At 47.8% G+C, this 13,972-nt stretch overlaps 1 non-coding gene across 1 annotated transcript; it reads right to left on the bottom strand.

Annotated features, from left to right (window-relative positions):
* Nucleotides 1-9,443: 9,443 nt before the first annotated feature.
* On the bottom strand, nt 9,444-9,588 carry LOC132514167 (small Cajal body-specific RNA 20). The gene has a single exon (XR_009538658.1). It is a non-coding gene; the product is annotated as a small Cajal body-specific RNA 20 (non-coding RNA).
* Nucleotides 9,589-13,972: the final 4,384 nt, after the last annotated feature.

A 13,972-nucleotide genomic window follows, 5' to 3' on the forward strand; every position in this document is an offset into this window, starting at 1 on the left:
CTGGCACGTTAAGGCTCCTCTGGCGGCTGGTCCGGTTTCAGAGATTCTGGTATGACGCCCGCTGTGGGTTTACCACAGCCTGCTGGGGGTTGGGTTAGCTGATGTGCGCATGCGGCAGGGCGTCGGCCGTCTAGGGACCGTCTAAGGGGGCGCGGGCAGGGCGCAGAGGATGTTGCGCGCCGCCCAGGCGCTGGTAGGGAGCATGCGTGAGAGCAGAATTCCGGGTGGCAGGTTGCAACCTAGCTGACTAAGTACTCCGCACTTGGTCGGGCGCCTTCCCAGATCAAGGGGCTGTGCCCGTTTTGTGGAGGGTAAGAGAGAGACCTCACCCAAGCTCCATAGACCTTGGAGAAGCATTTGGGGACTATCTCTTGACCGAGCCCTCCATATCCGGCAGCCAGTACCAAGAAGGGAACAGTAATCAAAGTAATACGGTCGCCCCTCGGTATCCGCGGGGGATTGGTTCCAGGACCCGCCGCGGATACCAAAATCGGCGGATGCTCAAGTCCCAGAGTCGGCCCTCTGCATCTGCTGATGCGAAACCCATGGCTATGGAGGGCCGCCTGTATATTTATTGAAATTTTTTTAAAAAACACCAAAAACCTGTGTTTAAGTGGACTTGCAAGTTCAAAAGCCGTGTACTTGAAGGGTCGACCGTATTATTAGCTAGGAGTTTGCTTGCTCTGAATTTTTGCAATGAGGTTGAAGTCAGAGTCCGCCATACTCCCCGGGTCTCCAGGAGCAGGAGTTCAGGGCTGGGTTTTCTGAGCATGCCTGGTGCTCAGATGCACTATGCAAACAAAACAAAAGAAAGCGAAAGCCAGCGCCCCCCCCCCCCGATTAGCCTATAGATTTTTAGTAATGAATCAACATCAGATTGCAGGTGTAGAAACCTGCACAGTGTTTCAAGCACTCAAGAATGCTTGCCGGGTACAGATTTCCTGCCTTTTTTCTTTTTCTTTTTTTTTGTCCTTGTTGCAGCTCTGGACTATGCTACATCTTTGTGCACAGCTCCTAAGCTCCTATTGCTTCTGGCTGTAGATCCTCTACAAAAGCATACATGTCCCTTGTGGTGGGCCCCTGTGGACATGGGTAAATTTACCCACTTTTTTGCCGCTGCCTATCCCCCCATCTCATCTCCTCACGTTTTCTCGAAATATTCTCCTGAGCCCTTGCTGAGGAGTAAATAAATTTTATTTATTGTCAAATAAAAGAGGGCCAGGCCAGATTTACAGCTCTATGGTTTTTCCTTGGAGAAGTGTTTTATAGATGCCCCAAGACTTAATATCCTAAATATTGAAAATAGCTTATAATAATGGGCCCTATACTTGACAATGTACTTGATTTAGCCTGTGTTTCCTTGGACAACCATTTTCATCAACCCCATTGGGGATCAGAAGCCAAATCATTTTTGTGGGCTCCTAAATATATCATGGGACCTAGTCCCCTCACCTACAGTGCCTAAGGGATAAGTGCCCCTGCCTCATGTCTGTGGAGGGTGGTCCAGAAACTAAAAAAGGTTTGTTGACCAATTCTCTTTCAAAAACTGGTAAGACATGGCAATATGAGTACCTCCTCCTGATTTTAACCAAGACATTTCCTCCTCAGGTAAGCCCTTGGTGAGTTCGGCAGGCCTGTCCCTCTCTTGGCTGGATACCCTGTACACAATTTTGGCTCCGTATCAGTTATCACATGCGAGACCTATGAGGGTTTTTATCATGATTTGCATGAGACAAGCTAGGAGGTCTGTGACAGCTCAGGAGGTGTGTCCTTCCACATCTCAGATTTCCACAGTGAATTTGTGTTTTCTCAACTTTAGTCACCCATGTGACCCTTGACAAATGTTGCCCTACCTTGGCATCAGTCATGGTCGTATTTATTTAAAAGTTTTACTTGACTTCACACTTTGAAAACCTTAAATACTGAACGGAGCTTCATCCTAAGCAGTAACAGCCATGAATCGTAGTCAATGTAGCGGATTTATGGGAGCAGGGGCCCTGGAGCCAGATTGCTGGCATCTAAATCCTGGCTTTGCTCAACGCTTGCTAGCTGGCTAAACTGTTAGGTTGCTTATTCTCACTTAATCGTGGTTTCCACATCTGTAAAATGAGGCTAGCAATAGTAACTACCTCACCAGGTTATCGTGAGGATTAACTGAGATGGTGAAAACACAGTGTTACCAACGGCCATACCATGCTGTCTCACATTTCCAATTTTCATCAATCTTGTGGTTTATTTATTCACAAAGGTCCATGAGAGAAGAAAGATGATGGCTATTCTCTGGCAGTTGGCAATGAGGACAGAAAGTTTTCTTGTGAATATGTCGCTACCATGTTTTTGTGTCCCTATACGTGCTTCAGTCAGGAATCCTCTGTTGGCTGCTCTGTTTACAAGGCCCTGCCTCAGGCAGTGTGGAGAGTGTCATGATTCCAGACGCAGCTATTGTGCCACGGGTTCTCACAGTCTGGGGAGAGAGATCAGCCCATGTGAGAGAAAGAAGCTGAAAATTCTGGAGACAGAGTGCCCAGCCCCACCGCCACTAACTTGCTGTGTGGCCAGAGCTAAATTAGCTGACCTCTCTGTGCTTCAGGTGCCACATCTGTAGGATGGGGATCATGATGGTACCTGCTGTACTGTGTTGTGAAATTTACATGAAGGAATACAAATAAGGCCCATGGTGAGGGCTCAGATAACTTTAGCTGATGCTAGAGTTAAGGGGTCGGGACTGACTGCGGTCATTCTGCACAGGGGCCTGCACTGTGACTGAGGATGCTGGACACGGAGTGTCGCCCCTGCCCCTGAGTGGATATGAGAGTCTGTGGAGTGGCACAGAGCTGTGCGTGCTCAGGCTGGTGACACCATGTGGGTACTCACTGTGCACCAGGGCCTGGCTAATCGATCTTATAGCCGTCCCCTGAGGAGGGGGCCATCACTCTCTTTAGTTCCTAAGGGAAGAAATGGAGGCTCGGAGAGGTCCAGTGACTTCCCTAAGGTTACATAGGTCAGTGGAAGAGGGCCAGGATTCAAACCGTTGAAGAGACTTTGTTCTTAGCAGCCCGTGGTAGAAGCAGATTTGGCTTTTTTTGCAGGGTGGTGGGGTTTCCCTTACACCTCACAGAGTGAGTCAAATTTTGGTAAATGCTAAGCAGGCCGTGCATGGAACTTCAGTTCAGGGAGGTAGTATGAGCAGCCCCAGGAGTGATCAAGTGTAAAGCTTGGCTTAGGGAACACCAACCCAAACAGGATGGCCAGGAGAATGAATGCATATGAGGTGCTGACCTTGAGAGGGAGCTGGAGGGGGAGCCTGGAGACAACTCTGTACTGGGTGGGAACTAAAGTTTAAAAGTTAGGTTGGGGTCCAATTTATGGAAGGAGTTAGAATGTCTGCATTTGGGATCATGGAAAACTGTAAGAGTTTTGTGCCGGGGGAGTGCCTTAATGAAAGCAGTGTTTTAGGATGTGTTTATAGGAAGGGAATCTCTAGGCTGGCTCTTGGTTCAGTTCATTGCAGTTACTGGGCCTGCGGAACAAGGTACAGATCCGGAGGGCTTACTTGGAGGCCACAGCTGGCTGTCAGCGGGATTGGGAGTCCCCTTGAATTTGAATGTAAAGTTTCGTGTGTATGGTGGCATTAGAATAGTGTGTGCACTTTTCATCAGAAAAAGTGGGACACAATGCCCCTAACCACCCCCTCCCACCCAAAATAATAAGAAGAATAAATAATAACTAATGATAATAATCGGAAAGACCAAGGAATTGAGTAACGGAAGCAGTCTCTGGAGTTGCAGCATATGCATCTGGTTTTAGGGCACTTCTACTTTCCTGCTCATAGCAAGAGCTTTGGCCCTGAATTCTCACTACACGACACTGACAAGCCTTAGTGTCCCTGAGCCTTAGTTTCCCGAACTATAAACAACTATTACTCTTACTACTACTATTTTCTAAAATAAAGATAATCATCTCACGGAATTCTTATGAAGTCAGAATGAAGTATGGAAAGATACTCCATTAACTTTAATTGTGTATAAACATAAGGGGTGATTTATGTAATGGTTTATTTTTATTGAAGTATAGTTGAATTATAATGCTTTGTTGATTACTGCTGTACAGCAGAGTGACTCAGTTATACATATATATATATATATATATATATATATACACATTCTTTTCCATTATGGTTTATCATAGGATATTGAATATAGTTCCCTGTGCTATACAGTAGGACCTTGTTGTTTATCCATTTTATATATACTAGCTTGCATCTGCTAATCCCAAACTCCCAATCCATCCCTGTCCCACCCCACCTTCCCCCTTGGCAACCACCGGTCTTTTTTTTTTAATGTTTAATTTTATTTATTTTTGGCTGAGTTGGGTTTTCGTTGCTGCGCACGGGCTTTCTCCAGTTGCCGCGAGCGGGGCTACTCTTGGTTGTGGTGCACGGGCTTGTCACTGCGGTGGATTTTCTTGTTGCGGAGCATGGGCTCTAGGCATGCGGGCTTCAGTAGTTGTGGCACGCGGGCTCTAGAGCGCAGGCTCGGTCGTTGTGGTGCACGGGCTTAGTTGCTTCAGGGCATGTGGGATCTTCCTGGACCAGGGGTCAAACCCGTGTCCCCTGCATTGGCAGGCAGATTCTCAACCACTGTGCCACCAGGGAAGTCCCACCAGTCTATTGTGTATGTCCCTGATTCTGTTTCTGTTTGATAGATAAGTTCATTTGTGTCATATTTTAGATTCCACATATGAGTGATATCATATGGTATTTGTCTCTCTGACTTACTTCACTTAGGATGATAATCTCTAGTTGCATTGTAATTGTTACTTGTGATAGGGGTTTTACTCATTTCTTTTGAAAAACACGTTTTATCATGAAAATATTCAAATATACAGAACAATGGCAAGAGTACTGGAAGGGACTCCCATAAAAACCATCACCCAGCTTCAGCATTTATCACGATCTTACCAAACTGTTTCATCTATCTTCTTTCCTTGCTCCCTCCCTCCCTGCTTCCCTCCCTCCCTTCTTCCCTCCCTTCCTTCTTTCTGTCCTTCTCTCTTCCTCCCCTCCCCACTCACTCTCCTCTTCTTGCTGTGCTGATTTAAAAGAAACTCAAGGCAACTTGTGTTTTCATCCCTGTATCTTTATGTGTCTCTGCACTTTCTAAAAAATACAGTCTTTTTTCCTACATAACCAGAGTGCCATCCAGGCGCCTGAATGGTAATAATAATCCCTTGGCGCCATCACCCAGTCGCTTGTATTCTGAATTCCCTGATTGCCTCAAAAATGACTTCTTACAGTTGGTTTCTTTAGGATATAAGTTTTTCTGTGTCTACGCTGATAAAATAAAAGGAAAACTTGAGGGGGTGGGCATTTGCATATCTAATCCCAGCCTTAGAAAGCGGAGCAGGAAATTAAAGACAGCCCTGGATATATACTACTGCTGGTGGTTGTATGTGGCAATAAAAGTGATTCAGTGTTTGCATTCACTGCCCTATCTCAGGACAGCATGGACCCTTTGGGTTTGTTCCAAATCATTTGCAGACTAAATCCCAGTCCAGACACTGGGACAGTGCATCCCTTTGCTGTAACCAGGCATTAAGGGTAAAATTGCACGATTTTCCTTTAAATTCTGCCAGAGATATTAGGCCATTATGAGCAGCAAGCTTGTAGAACCACCGCTGTTCGTGGCTCCATGTGGTGAAGCATGAACCAGGCGTCTCGCTAAGGATGTCTTCACCTTAGGCAGCCTGGGCTCAAGCCTCAAGGGCTGCTCCCTGCAGCCACATTCTCTGCGGGCATCCTTCAGAGGGAAACCTTACGTGACATTCTTGAGCCTTGCTAGGACTGGGAAAAGCTATTTGCTTTTTTAGTTCTTTCTTTCTTTCTTTCTTTCTTTCTTTTTTTGGCTGCATTGGGTCTTCGTTGCTTCGTGCGGGCTTTGTCTAGTTGTGGCGAGCAGGGGCTACCTTTCGTTGCAGTGCGCGGGCTTCTCATTGCGGTGGCTTCTCTTGTTGCGGAGCATGGGCTCTAGGCGCTCAGGCATCAGCAGTTGTGGCACGCGGGCTCAGTACTTGTGCCTCGCCGGCTCTAGAGCGCAGGCTCAGTCGTTGTGGCGCAGGGGCTTATTTTCTCCGCGGCATGTGGGATCTTCCTGGACCAGGGCTTGAACCCGTGACCCCTGCACTGGCAGGCAGATTCTTAACCACCGTGCCACCAGGGAAGCCCAAGCTATTTGCTTTTAGTCTACTCGATGGTAAAAGAAATGCAATGTGCTGATTCCTGTCAACTTTCAGATTTTTCAAGTTCTAGCTCAATCCCCATCTCTTGGAGGAAGCCACAGTACCGTCATCTTCTGAGCTCTTACTGCTCTTGAAATGGGACCAGTTCATTGGATCCCTATCACACATTGCTTGCACTGCGAGTCAGTCTTAAATGTATGGAAGCATGAATGGTGTGTGTGTGTGTGTGTCCATGGGCGACTGTAATATGTATGTATACGTATGTGTATTTTGTGACTTCTCAGTTCCGGTGTAATCTGGCACTTGACACACTTCTTAGCATTCCCCATGCAGTACCCCAGAGCAGTGCTGTGTACGTAGCAGGCATTCAGTAAGGACTTGTTGATTGGTTGAAAGTGAATATAGAAGAAGGGTGGATGGCCTTGACTAAGGCCACTGAGCCTGGGGACTTTTACTAGCTGAGCTTGTCCAGTGTTGGCTCCATTCTCTTATTTTCCTCCCAGCCCATCTGGCAGCCCTGAGCGACAGACTCTGAGGCAGCAAAGATCTTCCCAGAAAGGCTCTAGCACTTAGCTGGTGGCCTTCCATGGGGGTGGAGAAACAGATCAGCAACGTGCTCTCCTCTGTGTCTGAAGCACTGTGTGTGGAGCTGCCCTGGAAGTCTGAATTGCAAAGGCTCTTCTCTCCTGTTTCTCTCTCCTTCTTCATAGTTATCATCCTTTTCCTCCCTATCATTAGTGTGTGTATGTGTCTGTGTGTGTGTATAATTTTTTAATTCATTGTCCATGTACTATAAATGAGGGCCAAAGAAAGACATAAGCAAGTCATGGAGAGAAAGAAAATACATGAGTTAAAGTCACATATATTCTGGAACAAGACAAATGCCACAGGTGAGTAACAAAGCAATAATATGGGAGTTCAAAGAAGGTAGATGTTACTTTCAATACAAATCTGGAAGCATACTTGAAGAAGTGGACTGAAAGATGACTCAGGTGTGCGTGGGAGTTCTTATTTGCCTTCCCCAAAGAAACACTCAAGAACAAAAGTAACAGATTATCATTGTAATTTACATGGAGATGATGAAGAAAGCAAAACTAAAACAAATTAAACTGAACTATAACCTTGTCTAACATGCAAGGGTGATAATGGAAACTACCTTTTCAGTTTCTTATCCTATAATTTCTTTTACAAGTACTATATTCCACATACTGTAGATAGTGTGCAGAGTCCTGCTCTTTGTGTAATTTGAATTCATGCTAGATTATCTTGGCACTCAAAGGTTTAATTTCTAGGACACCAAAACTTCACAGACAGTAACTATACCCACCACTTAGCTCAATAGCTGATGGCGTGCAGGGGAAAAGCCTTTGTAGCCTGGTTTCCCAGGCCCTGGGCAGCAATTACATAAATGTTGATGCAAATGAATATGAAGAAGGCATACAGACAATGAACTTAAAATGTTTGTACACCTTTTAAGGACCTATTCTTTTTTTTTTTTTTTTGCCTTGTACACTTTTTTTTAACGTTTTTATTGGAGTATAATTGCTTTACAATGGTGTGTTAGTTTCTGCTTTATGACGAAGCGAATCAGTTATACATATACATATATCCCCATATCTCCTCCCTCTCGCATCTCCCTCCCTCCCACCCTCCCTACCCCACCCCTCCAGGCGGTCACAAAGCACCGAGCTGATCTCCCTGTGCTATGCAGCTGCTTCGCACTAGCTATCTATTTTACATTTGGTAGTGTGTATATGTCCATGCCACTCTCTCACTTTGTCCCAGCTTACCCTTCCCCCTCCCCGTATCCTCAAGTCCATTCTCTAGCAGGTCTGCGTCTTTAGTCCCGTAAGAACCTATTCTTGAGGAATTGACTTCATATGTGCTTGAGTAGATGGATAGAGATCCATAATCAAATATATGTATATAGGTATAGTTTACACAAAGGTGTATACATATATATACAAACAGATATATATATGTGTGTGTATATATATACATATATGTGTGTGTGTATATATGTATACATATATCTATATATCTCTTTGTTTAGACTCTACCTATATAAACTTATATATTATATGTCTCTGAATTCTACACACACACGTTCAATTCCTTCTAACACTGGCGTCCTTTAGGTACCACTTCTGTGTGGAGTCACACTGAGGTTAAGTCTGAAGTGGCAATTATTCAAATTAATGCACCGAGGAGCCCAACTATATTAAATTATTTAAAACCAGGCATAAATGCTTTGCATAAGGAGTGAATATATGAATACTTAGGCATCGGAGTGAGGGGATAATTCACACTCAGAACACAACAGACGAGCAACTGATGTATGTTTCGTTACGCTGACGCTGATGCGGAGGGGAGAGCGTAGAGTCCAAGTCTGCTCCTCCCGCAGCTGTTCTTTTGTTATCTTTTCCACAGAGAGTGGTTTCTTGCTTTCAGAACAAAATAAGATGCTCTCAGAACTTTGGTTAGCGAAGAAAATACTTTTAGGACTTTAGAATCTTTTAGAACTTTTGTAAAACACCATTTTGTCAGCGGATGAAGGAGGCACTTGGATGTCGAACACTTTCCAGAGGCGAGGGCCCGGGCTGGGTGGCACAGCTCATAGGCTTTGGGTCCCCGAGCTGTCCCACTGGAGGCAGCTCGCTGCCTAGGGCAGGGCTTGAGCTGCTGCCAGTGTGCTGAGGGGCAGGTCTGGCTTCCTTGCCCTGACGCCCGGGGTGCCCTTCTTCTCCAGCACCCACTCAGGGCTCTTCCTCGCCACCCCCGCCTCACAATCCTGCACGGGACCCTGTGCAGGAGACACAGCTGGGGGCTGAGGGCTGGAGCGGCCTGGCTGGCGCCCAGGTCAGTCCAGGCAGGGAAAACGGTGAGCTTCCCCCCAACTGAGGTGGCCTCAGAAGCCCTTGTACAACAGCCTCCGTGCCTGGACCCCGTTCCAGGTGACATCCGCTGGGAACAAGCAGGTGCGTCTAGGAGGGCAGGAGGTGAGAGGCCCCCTCACTGGCGGGTGTCTGTACAGTAGGTGGTCACTTGTTGGGGGTGCATACGTCCTTGCCTGGGGACAGCCTAGGCCAGGATCAGCCCATGAGAGCCTGGCAGTGTCCTGGGAAAGAAAGCCAGAGGCCCCGTGCCCAGTGCTGCCACGTAAGGCCCAGCCTGGTGTAGACCAAGTAGGGGCTCCCAGCAACTACAAACGTCTGAGGTAGGAAAACAAGGGTGCCCAGCTCATGGCAGCCCCGACAGGGATCCCCCAGGGCTGATCTGCGCTTCCAGCCCAAGGGCTGAGGAGAAGAGGTCCCCTCCCCGCGACACACACAGCCCCATGGGAGAGAGGCCCTCTCCTGCTGGAGTTTCTAAGTGTTTGGTAAAGTAGTGGAGAGAGTGGCAGCCCTAAATCCTCATTTTCTGGAATTCTTTGCTATGCCAGCCTGAAAGCGTTGCTAACATAGTAGGTTTTGCATTATAGTGCAGGTGGGAGGGCGAGTTGCAACCTTTGACATATGTCTAAAGAACAAAACAAACTAAAACAACAATTTCAAACAAAGTTCCACCGACCTGAGAAAGGTGGAAGTTAGGCAAGAGTTACACAGAGTGGAACGTACGCCGTGAGGATTCCTCACACGTTCAAAGTTTTGAGACTACCGAATGCATTCGTGAATAGTCTCTTGAGGAATTTCTGACACCTGAGGCTTTTCTTCCTTTTCGTGGTACTGTTACGAAGAGATGGGGTGTGTGGAATTTGTTGGCAGTGGAGGATGACTCTTAGTTCAGGCAGGATTCTTACCTGTGGTAAGGTGAAATACATATGCTCTTCCAGTGATGACTAGTTTGTGAGTCAAAGGATCAGGAGTGATTATTTGAGACTATAGAAAAGCCTAAGTTAAATCCAAGGAGTATTTGTGGGGGGAAAGAAGAAGAAAAGAAAGAAAGAGAGAAACAGAAGAATCAGGACGGGTTCACTAGCTTTGCTGCAGAGAGCGTGTGTGAGGGCAGTGATGGACACGGGCTGCAGAGCTGGTGGTGGGGTCTGGAAAGCAGTGCTGGCGGCCTAAGGCCACGGGCTGGGCTCACAGTCAGGTCTGGCCAGGGCTTGGGAGGCGCAGGCCTCTGCTTTCTCAAGCAGGCAAAGCAAGCTCAGAGGAAAAGAGAAACTGAAGTTTTGGTGGCTTGCTTCTCCTGGGTTTACGTAGTGGTCTCTTAATGGAGTTCTGAAGGGAAAAGGAGCAACAAGAAACAAATGAAGAAGACGGGAGAATGTTTTCATCTGTTTCCAAACTCTACAGCATGAGCGTCCCAAAGAAACATTTAATGGACACCCTCCCTTGGTTTGCAAGGACAGTAGGAGCTGTTTTATGAAACCAGTATTGGAAATATGGAAGTAGTGTCAGCCTGAACCTCACATAGCCAGCTTTGCACATTGCTTATATTTATGCAGATTTGACCATTGGTACGCTCGAACCCCCCAAAATGAGCTCTATTACACTGGCTTTTCTCGACTACATATTCATGCAGCAGAAGGACCCAAATACTAAGATGGGAGAGGGAAGATGGGGCGACAGAGAGAGGAGGCCCTTGGTTTCATGTAAAATTTGCCGAGTGGAAACATCCAAAAATACTAAATATGGCACAATTCCATTAACTGAGATGCTGAGGGAGCAGTGCAGTCCACAGGACAGGTTTTACTTTCAGTTGTTACTAGTTGGCAGATATTTAGGGGGGAGCCGTTTTGTGACCCCTCACTCACGTGGTTGTCGGCTGTCCTCCTAAAATGCAGGTTGCACCCTCTTGACTTAAGCATAAGGGACAGGATGGGGATCTCCTGGTTGATTAGCAGCTCCTAGAGGGCGCAACCTTGCTGGGCACCAGAGGCTCTGCTCCAAGGCCCTGCAACTGTAGCCAGAGCGGAGTGAGCTGACCTGGTCCTGAGCCCAGGAAGGTTTGGAGGGTGGGGCAGGTTGGAGAGTGCAGAATTGACAGAGGTGACAATGGTATGCCTCTTTCCCCCCAAACTCTTGTCTGGGCAAAGATTTTAAGAGTTTTAGTAAATTTGGGCTGAGTTCGTCTAAGCATTCGTTACCCCTATAGTCTAATATTAAGGCAGTGTCCAGGGCTTCAGTTTCGCCGGTGTCCAGCAAGACAAGCCACAAAGTCCCTGGGCCCCCCATGACCAAACCTCCCTCACAATACCATCTCCTTCTTTATAACCATCCCAAGGCTCCAGAGGATGAATGACCCTTTTTAGTCATCTTTGGGGAAAACTTTTGTTTAAAAATCCAACCCACTCCTATTGATTACTTACTGTAACCAAAGATGGGTTTTTCAAAATGGGGACCGTTCCCCTCAGTATGATTTTAAAAGGCACCCACTTTTTCCTATGCTCAACTTCCCCCATAAGTAAGGTGACACCTGCCCAATGAGTAGGGATTAGTGGCAGCTGGAGCTGACGGTCAGTTGTCAGGACGCAGACCTCCCAGGCACAGTAATAACAGCAGGGACAGAGTGCAGTTGGTCAGCTCCACCTGCGTGTAAGAGTGGGGGAAATAATAGAAAAGGTGGGAGGGGAGAGACAAAGCCATATGCCAATCCAGAGCCTGGCACATAGTCGGTGCTCGCTCTTGGGGGGAGGGCGGCTGAAGGGAGCGCCTTCAGCTACATATCCTAAGATACTTTAGCAAGAAGGAAATAGCTTCTCCTGATGCGCTTTCAAATCTTCAAGGCACCGAGAGCTCCCTGCTGCAATTTTTCATGTCTGACATGAAATGCTCAATATACTAATCAATCCCTTCTTCTCTCTGCTTCAAGGTTTGGTTTAGGAGTAGAAGGGCCAAGTGTCGGAGACATCAGAGGGCAGTAATGCTCAGAAACGTGCCCCACGTGCCCCCGGTCCTCCCTGCTGTCGTCAGCGTGTGTCGACCCTGCAGTGCCATTCTGCTTCAGGAGCTGGATTGGGTCCACGTTTTTCTGGAGCAAGTGCCGCTGGAGCTGCCCATGCCGCCCATGCCGCCCGTCCCACCCATGCCCCCCATGCCACCCAACCTGCCCGTGCCACCCATGCCGCCCATGCCGCCCGTCCCACCCATGCCCCCCATGCCACCCAACCTGCCCGTGCCGCCTGAGCCACCCATGCCGCCCGTGCCACCTAACCTGCCCGTGCCACCCGTGCCACCTGAGCCACCTGTGCCACCCTTGCCACCCTTTCCTCCTATGCTGTTGCCACCTCCGCCCTGTCATCTTCCACACGTGCTTCACTGTTGGTGCCCTCATGTGGCATCGCGTCGTTCCTTTCCATTGGAGATCCTTCAGCTGCCCCGACTTTCTATTGAATTGTGTCTGTGACGGTTTTTTCCAAAGGGCCTTTGAGCCAGTTTCAAATTCTGCATACCTCACCACCAAGAGCAGTTCCCCAGATGCCTGCAAAGTATATTAAATAGAAGTAGAGACCTTGACCCACTGTTTTAGGGCATGTTTTGTATTTTCAATAAAGTTGTGAGTCCTCTGCATATTTGTTCTCTGTGTCACATGGGGTTAGTAAATTTGATAGAAACGGCTAAGCCAACTCCATTCAGACTGAATGCCCAGGAGGCCTCCTTTCATGCAGTAACAGCCCTGAGTCACCATCATAGGCCATGCACATCTCAGAAGTTTGCCGGGTGCCCGTGAGGGGTTTACACAGACCCACCTGTTCTCTTCCACCCTCTCCTCCAGCACCCATGCTCCCCGCACGCTGCCCCATTGGGACCACCTAGATGTGCAAGACGGGTGGTGTGAGTCTCGAATGGGAGAACAGTGTGTTTCAAAGCAGGCCTGAGGCCCATTCATGGTGACCAGCTCAGGTACAAGGAGGACTCCAAGGGACACTTCTGCAGTGACTACTCATAGGGCTCTATGGAGGAGAGGGAGCGGGGCACCGTCGGCTTCTCTCCCAGTTCTGTTCACCGCCTTCCCTGTTGTGGAGGGCACCTGGGGACAGAAACCACGCTAGCGGAGGGGGAGGGGCCTACCTCTGCGAAGGTAACACAAGAGGAGACTGTCCAGGCCCGCATGCGGCTCTTCTCACACCCTCTCCCCCACCCCCAGATGCGGAAAGCATATCATAGCTCCTTCCGCAGCTCAGAGCTGACGGATGATGTGGCCTTCAAGTGTATTTTGTCACCTTCAACATCCTTGGGAGAACTCTGGTTCCAGCTAATTCAACACTGAAAGGGAGCCTCTTGGGTGAGTGTTGCCTAAAGCCAGGAGGTGGTGGTCCCTGAGCACTGATCCAGGATAATCACTTTATTTAAAAGAACCAGGTAGGGCTTCCTTGGTGACGCAGTGGTTAAGAGTGTGCCTGTGGGAAGATCCCACATGCCGCGGAGCAACTAAGCCCGTGCGCCACAACTACTGAGCCTGTGTGCCACAACTACTGAAGGCCGCACACCTAGAGCCCGTGCTCCACCACAAGAGCAGCCACTGCAAAAAGAAGCGCCGCAACTACAGAAAGCCCATGCAAGCCACAAAGACCCAACACAGCCAATAATAAAATAAATTCATTTTAAAAATAAAAATAAATAAAAGCAGCAGGTATGGGAACATATGTATATGAAAAACGGATTCACTTTGTTATAAAGCAGAAACTAACACACCATTGTAAGGCAATTATACTCCAATAAAGATGTTAAAAAAATAAAAATGAAAAATAAAATAAGAGCAGCAGATAGACCTTATGTTTGTTCACGGG

The sequence above is a fragment of the Lagenorhynchus albirostris genome, chromosome X, assembly GCF_949774975.1.
Source record: "Lagenorhynchus albirostris chromosome X, mLagAlb1.1, whole genome shotgun sequence".
NCBI classification, from domain to species: Eukaryota; Metazoa; Chordata; class Mammalia; order Artiodactyla; family Delphinidae; genus Lagenorhynchus; species Lagenorhynchus albirostris.